This window comes from Schistocerca cancellata, chromosome 1, assembly GCF_023864275.1.
Source record: "Schistocerca cancellata isolate TAMUIC-IGC-003103 chromosome 1, iqSchCanc2.1, whole genome shotgun sequence".
In the NCBI taxonomy this organism is placed as follows: Eukaryota; Metazoa; Arthropoda; class Insecta; order Orthoptera; family Acrididae; genus Schistocerca; species Schistocerca cancellata.
Window position 1 is genome coordinate 1,016,804,981 of NC_064626.1, and position 12,210 is coordinate 1,016,817,190.

Below are 12,210 nucleotides of genomic sequence, written 5' to 3' on the forward strand. Positions count from 1 at the left end.
TAGGGTTCTCAGATGGTTTGGGAGGCAGGTGAGATGTGGGAAAGTGACACAGACCAGCATTCGACATATACAGAATCCTTTATTCAGTCCTTCAACTGGATTCCTCCATGAATGTGAATGAGTTGGTTATTAGTCTATCTGGCTATTAGTCATTAAAGTGCATTTTCTTCTTCACGTAATATTCTATGTTGAGCTGCAGGCGATGACCTGAAAAGCTGGAACTGGCAGGAAGGTTCTAAATGGTGTGCAGAATGGGAAGTATTCATTGAAGTGAATGAAGCATGTTGTATTGGGCAGCATGTTCAGCAACTGGATGGTCAATTTGTGTGTTGGCCAGTTAGTCAGTCATTCATGCAGGCATCAAGCTTATTGGCTCTAATGCCAACATAGAAAGCAGCACACTGGTTGCAGCTTAGTTTGTAGATCACATGACTGCTTTCACAAGTAGCCCTGCCTTTGGTGGGACAGGTGATGCCTGTGACCGGACTGGAGTAGTAGTAGTAGGTGGTGGTGGTGGTGGTGGTGGTGGTGGTGGTGGTGGTGGTGGGAGGAGAGTGTATGGGACTGGTCTTGTATCTATGTCTATTGCAAGAATGTGAGCCATGAGGCAAGGTGTTGGAAGCAGAAGTGGAGTAGAGATGGACAAGAATATTGCGTAGGTTTGGTGGGAGGCAAAGTGAGCAGGATATTCCCATTCCAGGGCACAATGAGGAATGGTTGAAACCCTGACAGAGAATTCACAATTTCAGAGTTTTTGTGTGTTATGTTGGATGCCATTTTCAATGCCTTAAAGATGTATTTCCAGTCTTGCACCTTATCAGATAAATACAACAAAATATGAAATTTTTCCTATGCCAAATATTGGAGCTATGCTTCGTCAAAATGCACTAAAGGGGACTATATTATAGCTGATTTCCTGTATTAAAAGTTACACACAATTGAAAAGAATGCTGCCACCAGAAGCCTTGTTACATCATTTCTCCAATCCACTGGGCAAGTACTATATTTAAAGAGCATTGAAGTTTCCAGTACTGCAAACTGAGTGTACTGCCAGTCTTGCATTAATTTTCATCATTTGTGGAATAAAGTGAGCTGCTGTGAAACCACAAATCACATTGAACTAACTACATAATACTTGCTTACTCGCACACAAATTTTATTTGTGCAACATACAGTAGAAACATCATATACTTTTATCGTGTAAATTAACTGTTATTATCTTACAATCACAATGGCAAAACCTTCATACACCGAAGTCGCACATTCTATCACTGTAGCATAAAAAACCAAAATCAAAACATATTTTTGCAGAGATCTGTAACGTCATACACATAATTGAAACTACATATTTTCATAACACATCAGAGTAAATATGAAAACTATAAAATATAGCACATTAGCTTCAAAGAAGACTGCCCCTTCTGACACAAATTGGTGATGGGAGAAGGAAAATGGCATCACAAAGTTGAAGTGTTTGTCTTTTGTGTAATGGCTAAAAGTGACATCAGTCGAGTGGCACTACAGGAGTTTTTGTGTTCCCACATGCAAGTCCGGTGACGCCACTCGAGTAGTGGCCAAGTGGCATCTTTGTTGCATGTGGAAACACAGCTTTCTACACAGAGAGGCATCATTCCGGTCAGCAGGCGTCTCCTGATTTCACGTGTTGGTACAGTGCCAAAACTTAGGGAACATTTTTATCAATCTGAAATAATGATTTTGTTTTAATTGATCTTTTTATTCATTTGAGGACCATATACATAACATAATGTTGTCTGTTTATATAAACAAAATTATCCACCAGAATGATAAAAGTAGTTTTACTGTAACACTCTTCTGAAACCCTAAAAATATTGTAAGTGTAAAGTATCATCGTGGTGATTCTTGCAAACAAACTAAAGCTACAACTCATCATATCTTCAGTTGTTACATTAACTGGAATTTTGGAAACAATTGCTGCCTTTCTTAGAAAGTGAGAACTTAGTAAACATCATACTCATTTACATATGTATTTCAAAAGCTATCGGCGCTTAACAGGAAGCTCCCCCAATGGTGGAAGTCTGCCCGTTGTGTGTGTGTGTGTGTGTGTGTGTGTGTGTTCCAAATAGAGCAAAAATTAAAATTCACTGCAAGAAAAATACAAACATGTTTGCACTAGAAAGTAACTGAAACAGTGAGAAAAACCAGCAGCAGGAAAATTCTTGTATCAGTGCCAGAATACTTTTCGTATGCATATGTAATGTAATTGACGATGCTCTTGTTTGGAAAAGGATTGTCCTAAAATAACATGCCTGTATATTTTCTTTTATACTTTATAGACGGATGAAACTAAGCTACCTTTTAATTCATTTTTAAGCGTCCTAGTCTTTACTATGCATTTTACTCTGTAATTTTGAATACTTATTGGCATTTGCATGTTTCATGCTTAATTTGTAAATTTTGACAGTGACAACTCACTCCTGGGAGTGGGAACTCTTATCATTTTATTAAGTTAATAAGTACCAGGATCTTTAAAAGAAGTTTATTGACACCATTTTCATTAACTTAAATCTCCTGAAGCTTTCAGTGCTGGTCTGTCATTACTTTACGAGGGGTGTTTGAAAAGTCCAAGAGGTGGCACCACTGGCGCTTATCGAGGTCATGTTTAGTTAGTAGCATCTTTGGAAAGAATGGACACAAAGTTCCAGCCATATTGGTTTATTTCTTTGTGTTTGGCATTCGTGTGAATCAAGCAAGTCAAGTGATTGTCGAAAAATGGATGAAAAAGAATTTCATGTAGTGATTAAACATTACTTTGACAGGCAAAACGCCTCTGGAGACTAAAGAGAAGCTTGATAAACATTACAGTGAGTCTGCACCTTCGATTAGAACAGTTTTTAAATGGTTTCAAAATTTTCAGAGTGAACTTTCTGGACGCCCTGTGGAGGTTGCGATTCCGGAAATCATTGATGAAATCCATGATATGGGGATGAGTGACAGAAGAGTTAAGGTGCATGAGATTGCTAGTTCTGTGGGCATCTCAAATGAATGGGTATGTAATATTTTGCATAAACATTTGGACATGAGAAAGCTATCCGCAAGACAGGGTTCTGAGATTGCTCACGCTTGACCAAAAACTGAATCGTGTGAAGTGTTGCAAGGATGGTTCGCAGCTGTTCAGGAAGAATCCTCAGGACTTTGAGCATCGTTTCGTCACTGTGGATGAAACATGGATACATTACTATATTCCTGAGACCAAACAACAATCTAAACACTGGGTTAACAAGGGAGAACCTACACCAAAAAAGGCGAAGACCATTCCTTCGTCCGGAAAGGTTATTGTGACTGTCTTTTGGGATTTGCAAGGGATAATCCTCATAGACTATCTGGAAAAGGGTAAAACTATTACAGGTGAATATTATTCATCATTATTGGACCATTTGAAAATCGAGCTGCAAGAAAAACACCACCATTGGACCGCAAAAAAGTCCTTTTCCATCACGACAATGCACCAGCACACACCTCAGCAGTTGTGGTCGCAAAATTAATGGAAATAGGATTCCAACTTGTTTCGCATCCCCCCCCCCCCCCCCCCCCCCCCCCTATTCTCCAGACAAGGCTCCCTCGGACTACTATTTATTCCCCCATTTGAAGAAATGGCTGGCAGGACAAAGATTTTATTCAAATGAGAAGGTGATTGCAGCAACCGATAGCTATTTTGCAGACTTGGACAATTCCTATTATTCGGAAGGGATCAACAAATTAGAACAGTGTTGAATAAAGTGTATAAGTCTAAAAGGAGACTGTGTCAAAAAATAAAAAAGGTTTACCCCAAACACGTAAGTAGTTTTTATTTTTGCACAGACTTTTCAAACGCCCCTTGTACATTTAACTATAACAAACTGTACCTACATCAACTTGTTTTCTAGAGATTGTCAGTGTGCTGGTGTTTTGAAACACCATATATTTATAGGACATAAGTTATAATATGAAACCTATCAAGTATAGGTTTCCCCTAAAATGGCAAAATTGAACTCTCGATACAACCATGAAAGTCGATAGGAATCCCAACAGTCGAAACATGATACGGGTATCTCATAGTAAGATCACAGTGAAGTATCACTGTGATGAGCCTAACGTCTCCCACCTACATGTGCAAAGATAGATGAAGTAATGCTTCAACAAGTGGTGTGCAGGTAACAGCTAATTGAAGTAATGTGAGAAACATGATTAACAAGGTTTTAGAGATTCACGATTGACATTAATAACAGTTGTATGTGTTTGTTAACAAACTGCCAAACAAGCATGCATTTTCAGTGCTATGAAAACCAATTTACATTTTTATTTAACAGTATTTCTTTTACACTCTTGGTTCCTATGTGAGCACCGGTGTCAGTTAATAGGTGGACACTGAAACACTCAAGATATATCAGTAGATCATGATCAACATGCTGTCGGCCCTGATGTACAACATACACCTGTAGTTTCAGAAATCATTGCCATAAATGATGGCACATATTTCCAGAATGTACAGAATTCTTTATTACCGATCACAAAAGATATAGATTCACAACAAGAAAAGGAACTGAAAACTATCAGCAATAGAAGCCATAATAAAGTGGCAGAGATTTCAGCACTAACATAACAGAAATTTTACTTGTGTAACTTGTTATTCTGATGAAAAACAAGTACACAAGAAGCAATAACTTCCACACAGGAACCCCCTCCCAATAGTGCAGAGCACTGGGGATGTCTGTACTTGAACTTGTGATCTGCCGATTGGCTTTTGTGTGGGCTGGGTGTTGCGGTAATGGTGACACTTTCAGCTGCAGCACTGGTATGTTCATCAGCTGTGTAGAGGAGTCTGTTGGTGTTTGTGAGGCACGTCTCATCTGCCTTGGACTTATGGCATGACATGTTGGTGAAGTGTCAGAGACTGTTGGAAATAAAGTCCACCAGTCTGACATGTTGAGTTGACATTTTCAACAACATGTCACTGCACAACATGTCTGCGACATGAATGCATCTTCTAAACATTGGAAAACGGCCAGTGTATGGTGGCCTTAGGTAAGAGTCAAAGGAGTCTGTTCACACCATCACATGTGAGCAGCTCTTCGAACCTTTGTGTTCAAACACCTGATGGTCTCCGTAGTGAGGAGGAGGCAAGCAATTTATTTTGGTGCAGTGGTGCTTTAGCTGCTGTGTCAACTGTGGAAGTTCCTAAGTATGTGGCAGTAATGCTGGAACTTAATAGTGTGCTGAAATGCATAGACCACCATTTCTGCCACAGTCGCCCTAATGTAGGGCTTGTATGCCATTTGAAGGCCCAACAGCACTAGCGTAGCACGTCTGTCCATTTTTGTTGGTGACACATTAGTGACGCTTTCAAGGTTCTGTGCCAATGTTCTACTATACCATTACTGGCTGGATGGTTGCTGGTTGTGTAGTATCATCGGAATCTGCAGAGAGTAGCTCCAGGAACAGCATGGACTCAAACTGGCATACTTCATCAGTTTTAACATGGAGAGGGCACCCAAAGCATGCAGTCCACATACTCGCAAACATATTTGTGATAGTTTCAGCTCCTATATGTGTTATCAGTGTTGCCTCCACTCACCTTGTACATCTGTCTATGGCTGTGAATAAGTATTTGTAGCCATCCGATTGTGGAAGAGAGCATAAGAGGTCGCCACGAATGTGGGCAAATCTAGCTGGTGCACTTTGAAAGTTATCGGCCTATATGTGACACCCCACTTTACTTTGTTGGCATTGAATGCAGGATCTTGTCGTCTCTTGTGCATCTTTCTTCATAGCAGTCCACACAAAATGATCTGTAAAGTAGTCTCCAGGATAAGATAGGTCTGGTATGCTGTTGAAGGCTCTCTTTCAGAACTTCTCTAAAACATTGTCATGGTTTGTCCCTGGAAACATCTCACCACAACTTCGGCTTTGAGTTGGGTACTGGAATTAATTTGAGTTTGTCTTGTAGATGAGTCATTTAACAGTTATAACTATGGGTCATTGGCTTGCTTCACAGAAAGTTCTCTATAGTCTACAATTTCCGACACTTCACAAATACAGTAATCTCAAATATGGTAACTCAAACACTCCACAGATATTATGATCACTGACACCCCACAAATATGAGAAAAGTAATCAGCCATTAAATTTTCTGTCCTTTTTACCTGGTTAACATCTCTCATAAACTACATTGTGAATTCAATATATAGGAACTGTCTTGGTGAGCATTTGTTTGTGGCATTTTTGAACACAAAGGTGGGCTTATGTTGTATAAAATAGTCACTGGTGGAGCTTCTATTTGCAGATGGCAGTATATGACTCTTCTTGTATTGTCAATAATTCCCTATTACATGTTCTTCCCTTCTGTTTGAGCCAGTTGCAAATTCTTAGAGAAAAACTTAAGCTGTTGCCATTGTGCTCATCCACTTGTTGGAGTGCTGAGCATCAATTGCCGACTGATTTGCATCCACTACAATATCCAGTTGTATGTAGGGAACTGGGTGACGTCATAAGCGAGTGACTGCGTGTGAGATCGCTCTCTAAGTTTTCATATATTTTTAGGTTTCAGATACATATTTCAACGGTTTTTGTGATAATATTTACTATATAAGTGACGTATTAGTGGTTTCTTCATTCACCTCTGACTTTCTTGTGTTGTTACCTGATATTTGTGAGTGTTTCGTATCGAGCAACTTAACCTCTTGCCTGTGTTTACATTCCGCGCTGACCAGTTACAGCTGTAGCGGCGCATCGAAAGCTAAGTACTAATTAATTGTTTGTGTATAGTGGTTTATTTAGGAACTTTAGTAGTCTTCAACTGGTGTTTTTGGTGTTTTCTGGTGAAATAATTTCAGAACCTTTTGGGAACTGTTTTCAGCTTTGTTACTGTGTCATTAGACGTTTGATTCTCTTTCTGTATTAGTCTCTTGTTATATTCACATTTGTTGTTTATTAATACTGTTAATAATAGTAGTTACTTCCCTTGTAGAGTAAGTTTGTGATTATTGTAGTCAGGTTTTTAACATCTTATTGTAGTAGCGGAACTTAGAAAAAGTAAAATTTTACCATGAGTGAGAAGTGTGGGCTTTGCCGTAGGTTCGTGAGTAGTGGATTGCGGTGTGAGACTTGTTCAGAGTATTTTCACGGGGGGTAATGCAGTGGGGAAGCCAGTGGGCATTCTGGTGAGATCCTCTCCTGGAACTGCAGGTTATGTAGCAAGAGTAAGTTGATAGAGGAGCAGGAGCGTAAGATCTGTGCCCTTCAGGTGCAGTTGAAAAACGCACAGGAGGAGCTAGATAGGATGAGGAGGGAGGAGGGAGAAGGGGGTTGGGGAATGGGAGATGGCTGTTGGCAAGAGATCTGCTAGGAGAAGATGATTTTCAGATAGTTTTACTATTGGTGTTTACAATAGATATGACCAACTGTCAGAGTCTAGTGGAGAGGAATCTCTAGTAGCTGTAGATGTAGGAAGTATGCAGCAGACCTCAGTAGTTACTGTGCCTAGAACAGCTGCAAAGTCGAAGAGGAAGAAGAAGGTTCTGCTGTTAGGTAGCTCTCATGGCAGAGGTGTAGGCCAGCAGTTGCAGGAAGTGCTGGGGAGTGAGCACCAGCATTGTGAAGCCTAATGCAGGGTTGGCTCAGGTGACTGTTAACAGAGGGGGGTTATGTAGGGATTTTACTAAAGAGGATCAGGTAGTGATTGTGGGTGGGGCTGGTAATAGTATTGGTAGGGATGGGGAGTATAACATAGACGGTGACCTGGAAAAGATAGCCACTCAGACTGGCAACACGAATGTGCATTTCGTGGAACTGTTTCAGCGTCACGATCTGCCTCATCTTAATACAGCCGTCAGGCGTAATAACTTGAGACTTGGGGGTGCGCTGATGACAGAAAGCATGGGTCACATTTCAGTGGTATCGGTGGAGTCTATCAGCAGGACGGGTTTCACTAGACACGGCCTGCACCTCAACAGGTATGGGAAGGGGAGGTTGGCAAAGCTTATAGGTGACAGCATAGGTGGGGTTGGGATCACTCATGGGAAAATTCCTGCAGTAGTGGGTGGTAGAGCTGCACCTTTTTTAGATTGAAGTCAGCTGATAGCTATTCCTGCTTAAGGGAAGTCTCTCTAACAAAGAAACCACTTTCGACAAAGCTTAGGTATCCGAGTAATGAGGGAATTAGTATATATCATCAAAATATACAAGGTATTAGAGATAAAGTTAGTGAACTGCTTATAGATGTTGACTCTGAAATTATTGGTATATCTGAACACTTCTTATATAAGGAGATAATTCAGAGGCTTCCTTTACCAGGGTACAGGTTGGCTGGCAGCTTTTCGAGGAGCTCTTTGCGGTGTGGGGGAGTAGCCATGTATGTGAAAAACGGCATCCCATTTGAGTCAATTGATGTTTCAAAGTACTGCACTGAAAAGGTGTCAGTGTCGTCGTAACTGCCGCCTGCTTCACGTCTGCTGTGCAGCGAGCTACCTTAATTTAAGTATTAACTGTATTTTTCTTACTTGTCACTTCTTCTTCCGTGTGTATTTGCTTTTAGGAAGCTTTAATTTACGAGTGCTCTTAATAGTGTTCCATAGATTTCGTGTTTGTTTTGAATACAGTCAGAGAGAGTCCCTTTAGTCAGCCATAGTGCCAGTAGTGTCAGTGTCGTCGTAACTGCCGCCTGCTTCACGTCTGCTGTGCAGCGAGCTACCTTAATTTAAGTATTAACTGTATTTTTCTTACTTGTCACTTCTTCTTCCGTGTGTATTTGCTTTTAGGAAGCTTTATTTTTCGAGTGCTCTTAATAGTGTTCCATAGATTTCGTGTTTGTTTTGAATACAGTAAGAGAGAGTCCCTGTAGTCAACCATAGTGCCAGTAGTGCTAGAGTTTGTTTTCAATACAGTCCAGAGACAGGTAGTGCTATTTTCATTGTTTTCTACAGGAAGTGGCTAGCAACCACAGTTTAGTGAATAAGCAGCCGCCTTTAGTGAATTAGCAGTCTAGTTAAAGGTTGATTAACTCTCTTCAGTAAATTGTTTCCTTAGGATGGATAGGATGTGTGACTGCTGTGTACGGACGCAGGAGGAGCTGGCCAATGTTCGCGAACAGCTGAGCGTGTTGATGGCCGCGGTCAGCCGTCTTCAGGCTGCTGCCTCGGAGTGTAGCGGCAGTGGGGAGTCTGGTGCGTCGCAAGGTACACCCCAGGTGTTACATGCTTCACCCACTGTCCCTGCTGTCGAGACATCTTCGCGGGTACCGGGCGCGGTTGGGCCACCCTCTCCCCAAGGGGAGTGGCGGGTTCAGCGGCGTTCGCGGCGCACGAGGCGGAAGGTCAATGTGGAGGCTGGCCGTGTGGCATCGCCCGCTCTGCCTGTGAGGGGACATGTGGCTGCTCCTTCAGCAAGGTCCGAGCAGGCACACGGGGGGAGGGGTTTATTAGTTATTGGGAGCTCCAACGTTAGGCGGGTGATGGAGCCCCTTAGGGAAATAGCGAGAAGGTCGGGGAAGAAGGCCAGTGTTCACTCTGTCTGCTTGCCGGGGGGTCTCATCCGAGATGTGGAGGAGGCCCTACCGGCGGCGATAGAGAGCACTGGGTGCACCCGACTGCAAATTGTTGCTCATGTCGGCACCAATGACTCCTGCCGTCTGGGTTCAGAGGTCATCCTCAGTTCGTACAGGCGGTTGGCGGAATTGGTGAAGGCGGAAAGCCTCGCTCGCGGGGTGGAATCAGAGCTAACTATTTGTAGTATCGTTCCCAGAACCGATCGCGGTCCTCTGGTTTGGAGCCGAGTGGAAGGCTTAAACCAGAGGCTCAGACGATTCTGCGGAGATCTGGGGTGCAAATTTCTCGACCTCCGCTATCGGGTGGAGAAATGTAGGGTCCCCCTGAATAGGTCAGGCGTGCACTACACGCCGGAAGCGGCTACAAGGGTAGCGGAGTACGTGTGGAGTGCACATGGGGGTTTTTTAGGTTAGAGAATCCCCTCCCTAGGCCCGACAAGACGCCTCCTGAGACGCGGCAAGATAGGAGTAGGCAAAATGCAACAGGGAATAACAATATTAATGTGCTAATAGTAAACTGCAGGAGCGTCTATAGAAAGGTCCCAGAACTGCTCTCATTAATAAACGATCACAACGCCCATATAGTACTAGGGACAGAAAGTTGGCTGAAACCAGACGTAAACAGTAATGAAATCCTAAATTCAGATTGGAATGTATACCGCTGAGACAGGCTGAACAGTGAAGGGGGAGGCGTGTTTATAGCGGTAAGAAGTGCAATAGTATCAAAGGAAATTGACGGAGATCCGAAATGTGAAATGATTTGGGTGAAGGTCGCGGTTAAAGCAGGCTCAGACATGGTAATTGGATGTCTCTATAGGTCCCCTGGCTCAGCAGCTGTTGTGGCTGAGCACCTGAAGGATAATTTGGAAAATATTTCGAGTAGATTTCCCCACCATGTTATAGTTCTGGGTGGAGATTTTAATTTGCCGGATATAGACTGGGAGACTCAGACGTTCATAACGGGTGGCAGGGACAAAGAATCCAGTGAAATTTTTTTTAAGTGCTTTATCTGAAAACTACCTTGAGCAGTTAAACAGAGAACCGACTCGTGGCGATAACATATTAGACCTTCTGGTGACAAACAGACCCGAACTATTTGAAAAAGTTAACGCAGAACAGGGAATCAGTGATCATAAAGCGGTTACGGCATCGATGATTTCAGCCGTAAATAGGAATATTAAAAAGGGTAGGAAGATTTTTCTGTTTAGAAAAAGTGACAAAAAGCAGATTTCAGAGTACCTGTTGGCTCAACACAAAAGTTTTGTCTCAAGTACTGACAGTGTTGAGGATCAGTGGACAAAGTTCAAAACCATCGTACAATATGCGTTAGATGAGTATGTGCCAAGCAAGATCGTAAGAGATGGAAAAGAGCCACCGTGGTTCAACAACCGAGTTAGAAAACTGCTGCGGAAGCAAAGGGAACTTCACAGCAAACATAAACATAGCCAAAGCCTTGCAGACAAACAAAAATTACGCGAAGCGAAATGTAGTGTGAAGAGAGCTATGCGAGAGGCGTTCAATGAATTCGAAAGTAAAGTTCTATGTACTGACTTGGCAGAAAATCCTAAGAAATTTTGGTCTTATGTCAAAGCGGTAGGTGGATCAAAACAAAATGTCCAGACACTCTGTGACCAAAATGGTACTGAAACAGAGGATGACAGACTAAAGGCCGAAATACTAAATGTCTTTTTCCAAAGTTGTTCCACAGAGGAAGATTGCACTGTAGTTCCTTCTCTAGATTGTCGCACAGATGACAAAATGGTAGATATCGAAATAGACGACAGAGGGATAGAGAAACAATTAAAATCGCTCAAAAGAGGAAAGGCCTCTGGACCTGATGGGATACCAGTTCAATTTTACACAGAGTACGCGAAGGAACTTGCCCCCCTTCTTGCAGCGGTGTACCGTAGGTCTCTAGAAGAGCGTAGCGTTCGAAAGGATTGGAAAAGGGCACAGGTCATCCCCGTTTTCAAGAAGGGACGTCGAACAGATGTGCAGAACTATAGACCTATATCTCTAACGTCGATCAGTTGTAGAATTTTGGAACACGTATTGTGTTCGAGTATAATGACTTTTCTGGAGACTAGAAATCTACTCTGTAGGAATCAGCATGGGTTTCGAAAAAGACGGTCATGTGAAACCCAGCTCGCGCTATTCGTCCACGAGACTCAGAGGGCCATAGACACGGGTTCACAGGTAGATGCCATGTTCCTTGACTTCAGCAAGGCGTTCGATACAGTTCCCCACAGTCGGTTATTGAACAAAGTAAGAGCATATGGACTATCAGACCAATTGTGTGATTGGATTGAGGAGTTCCTAGATAACAGGACGCAGCATGTTATTCTCAATGGAGAGAAGTCTTCCGAAGTAAGAGTAATTTCAGGTGTGCCGCAGGGGAGTGTCATAGGACCGTTGCTATTCACAATATACATAAATGACCTGGTGGATGACATCGGAAGTTCACTGAGGCTTTTTGCAGATGATGCTGTGGTGTATCGAGAGGTTGTAACAATGGAAAATTGTACTGAAATGCAGGAGGATCTGCAGCGAATTGACGCATGGTGCAGGGAATGGCAACTGAATCTCAATGTAGACAAGTGTAATGTGCTGCGAATACACAGAAAGATAGATCCTTTATCATTTAGCTACAA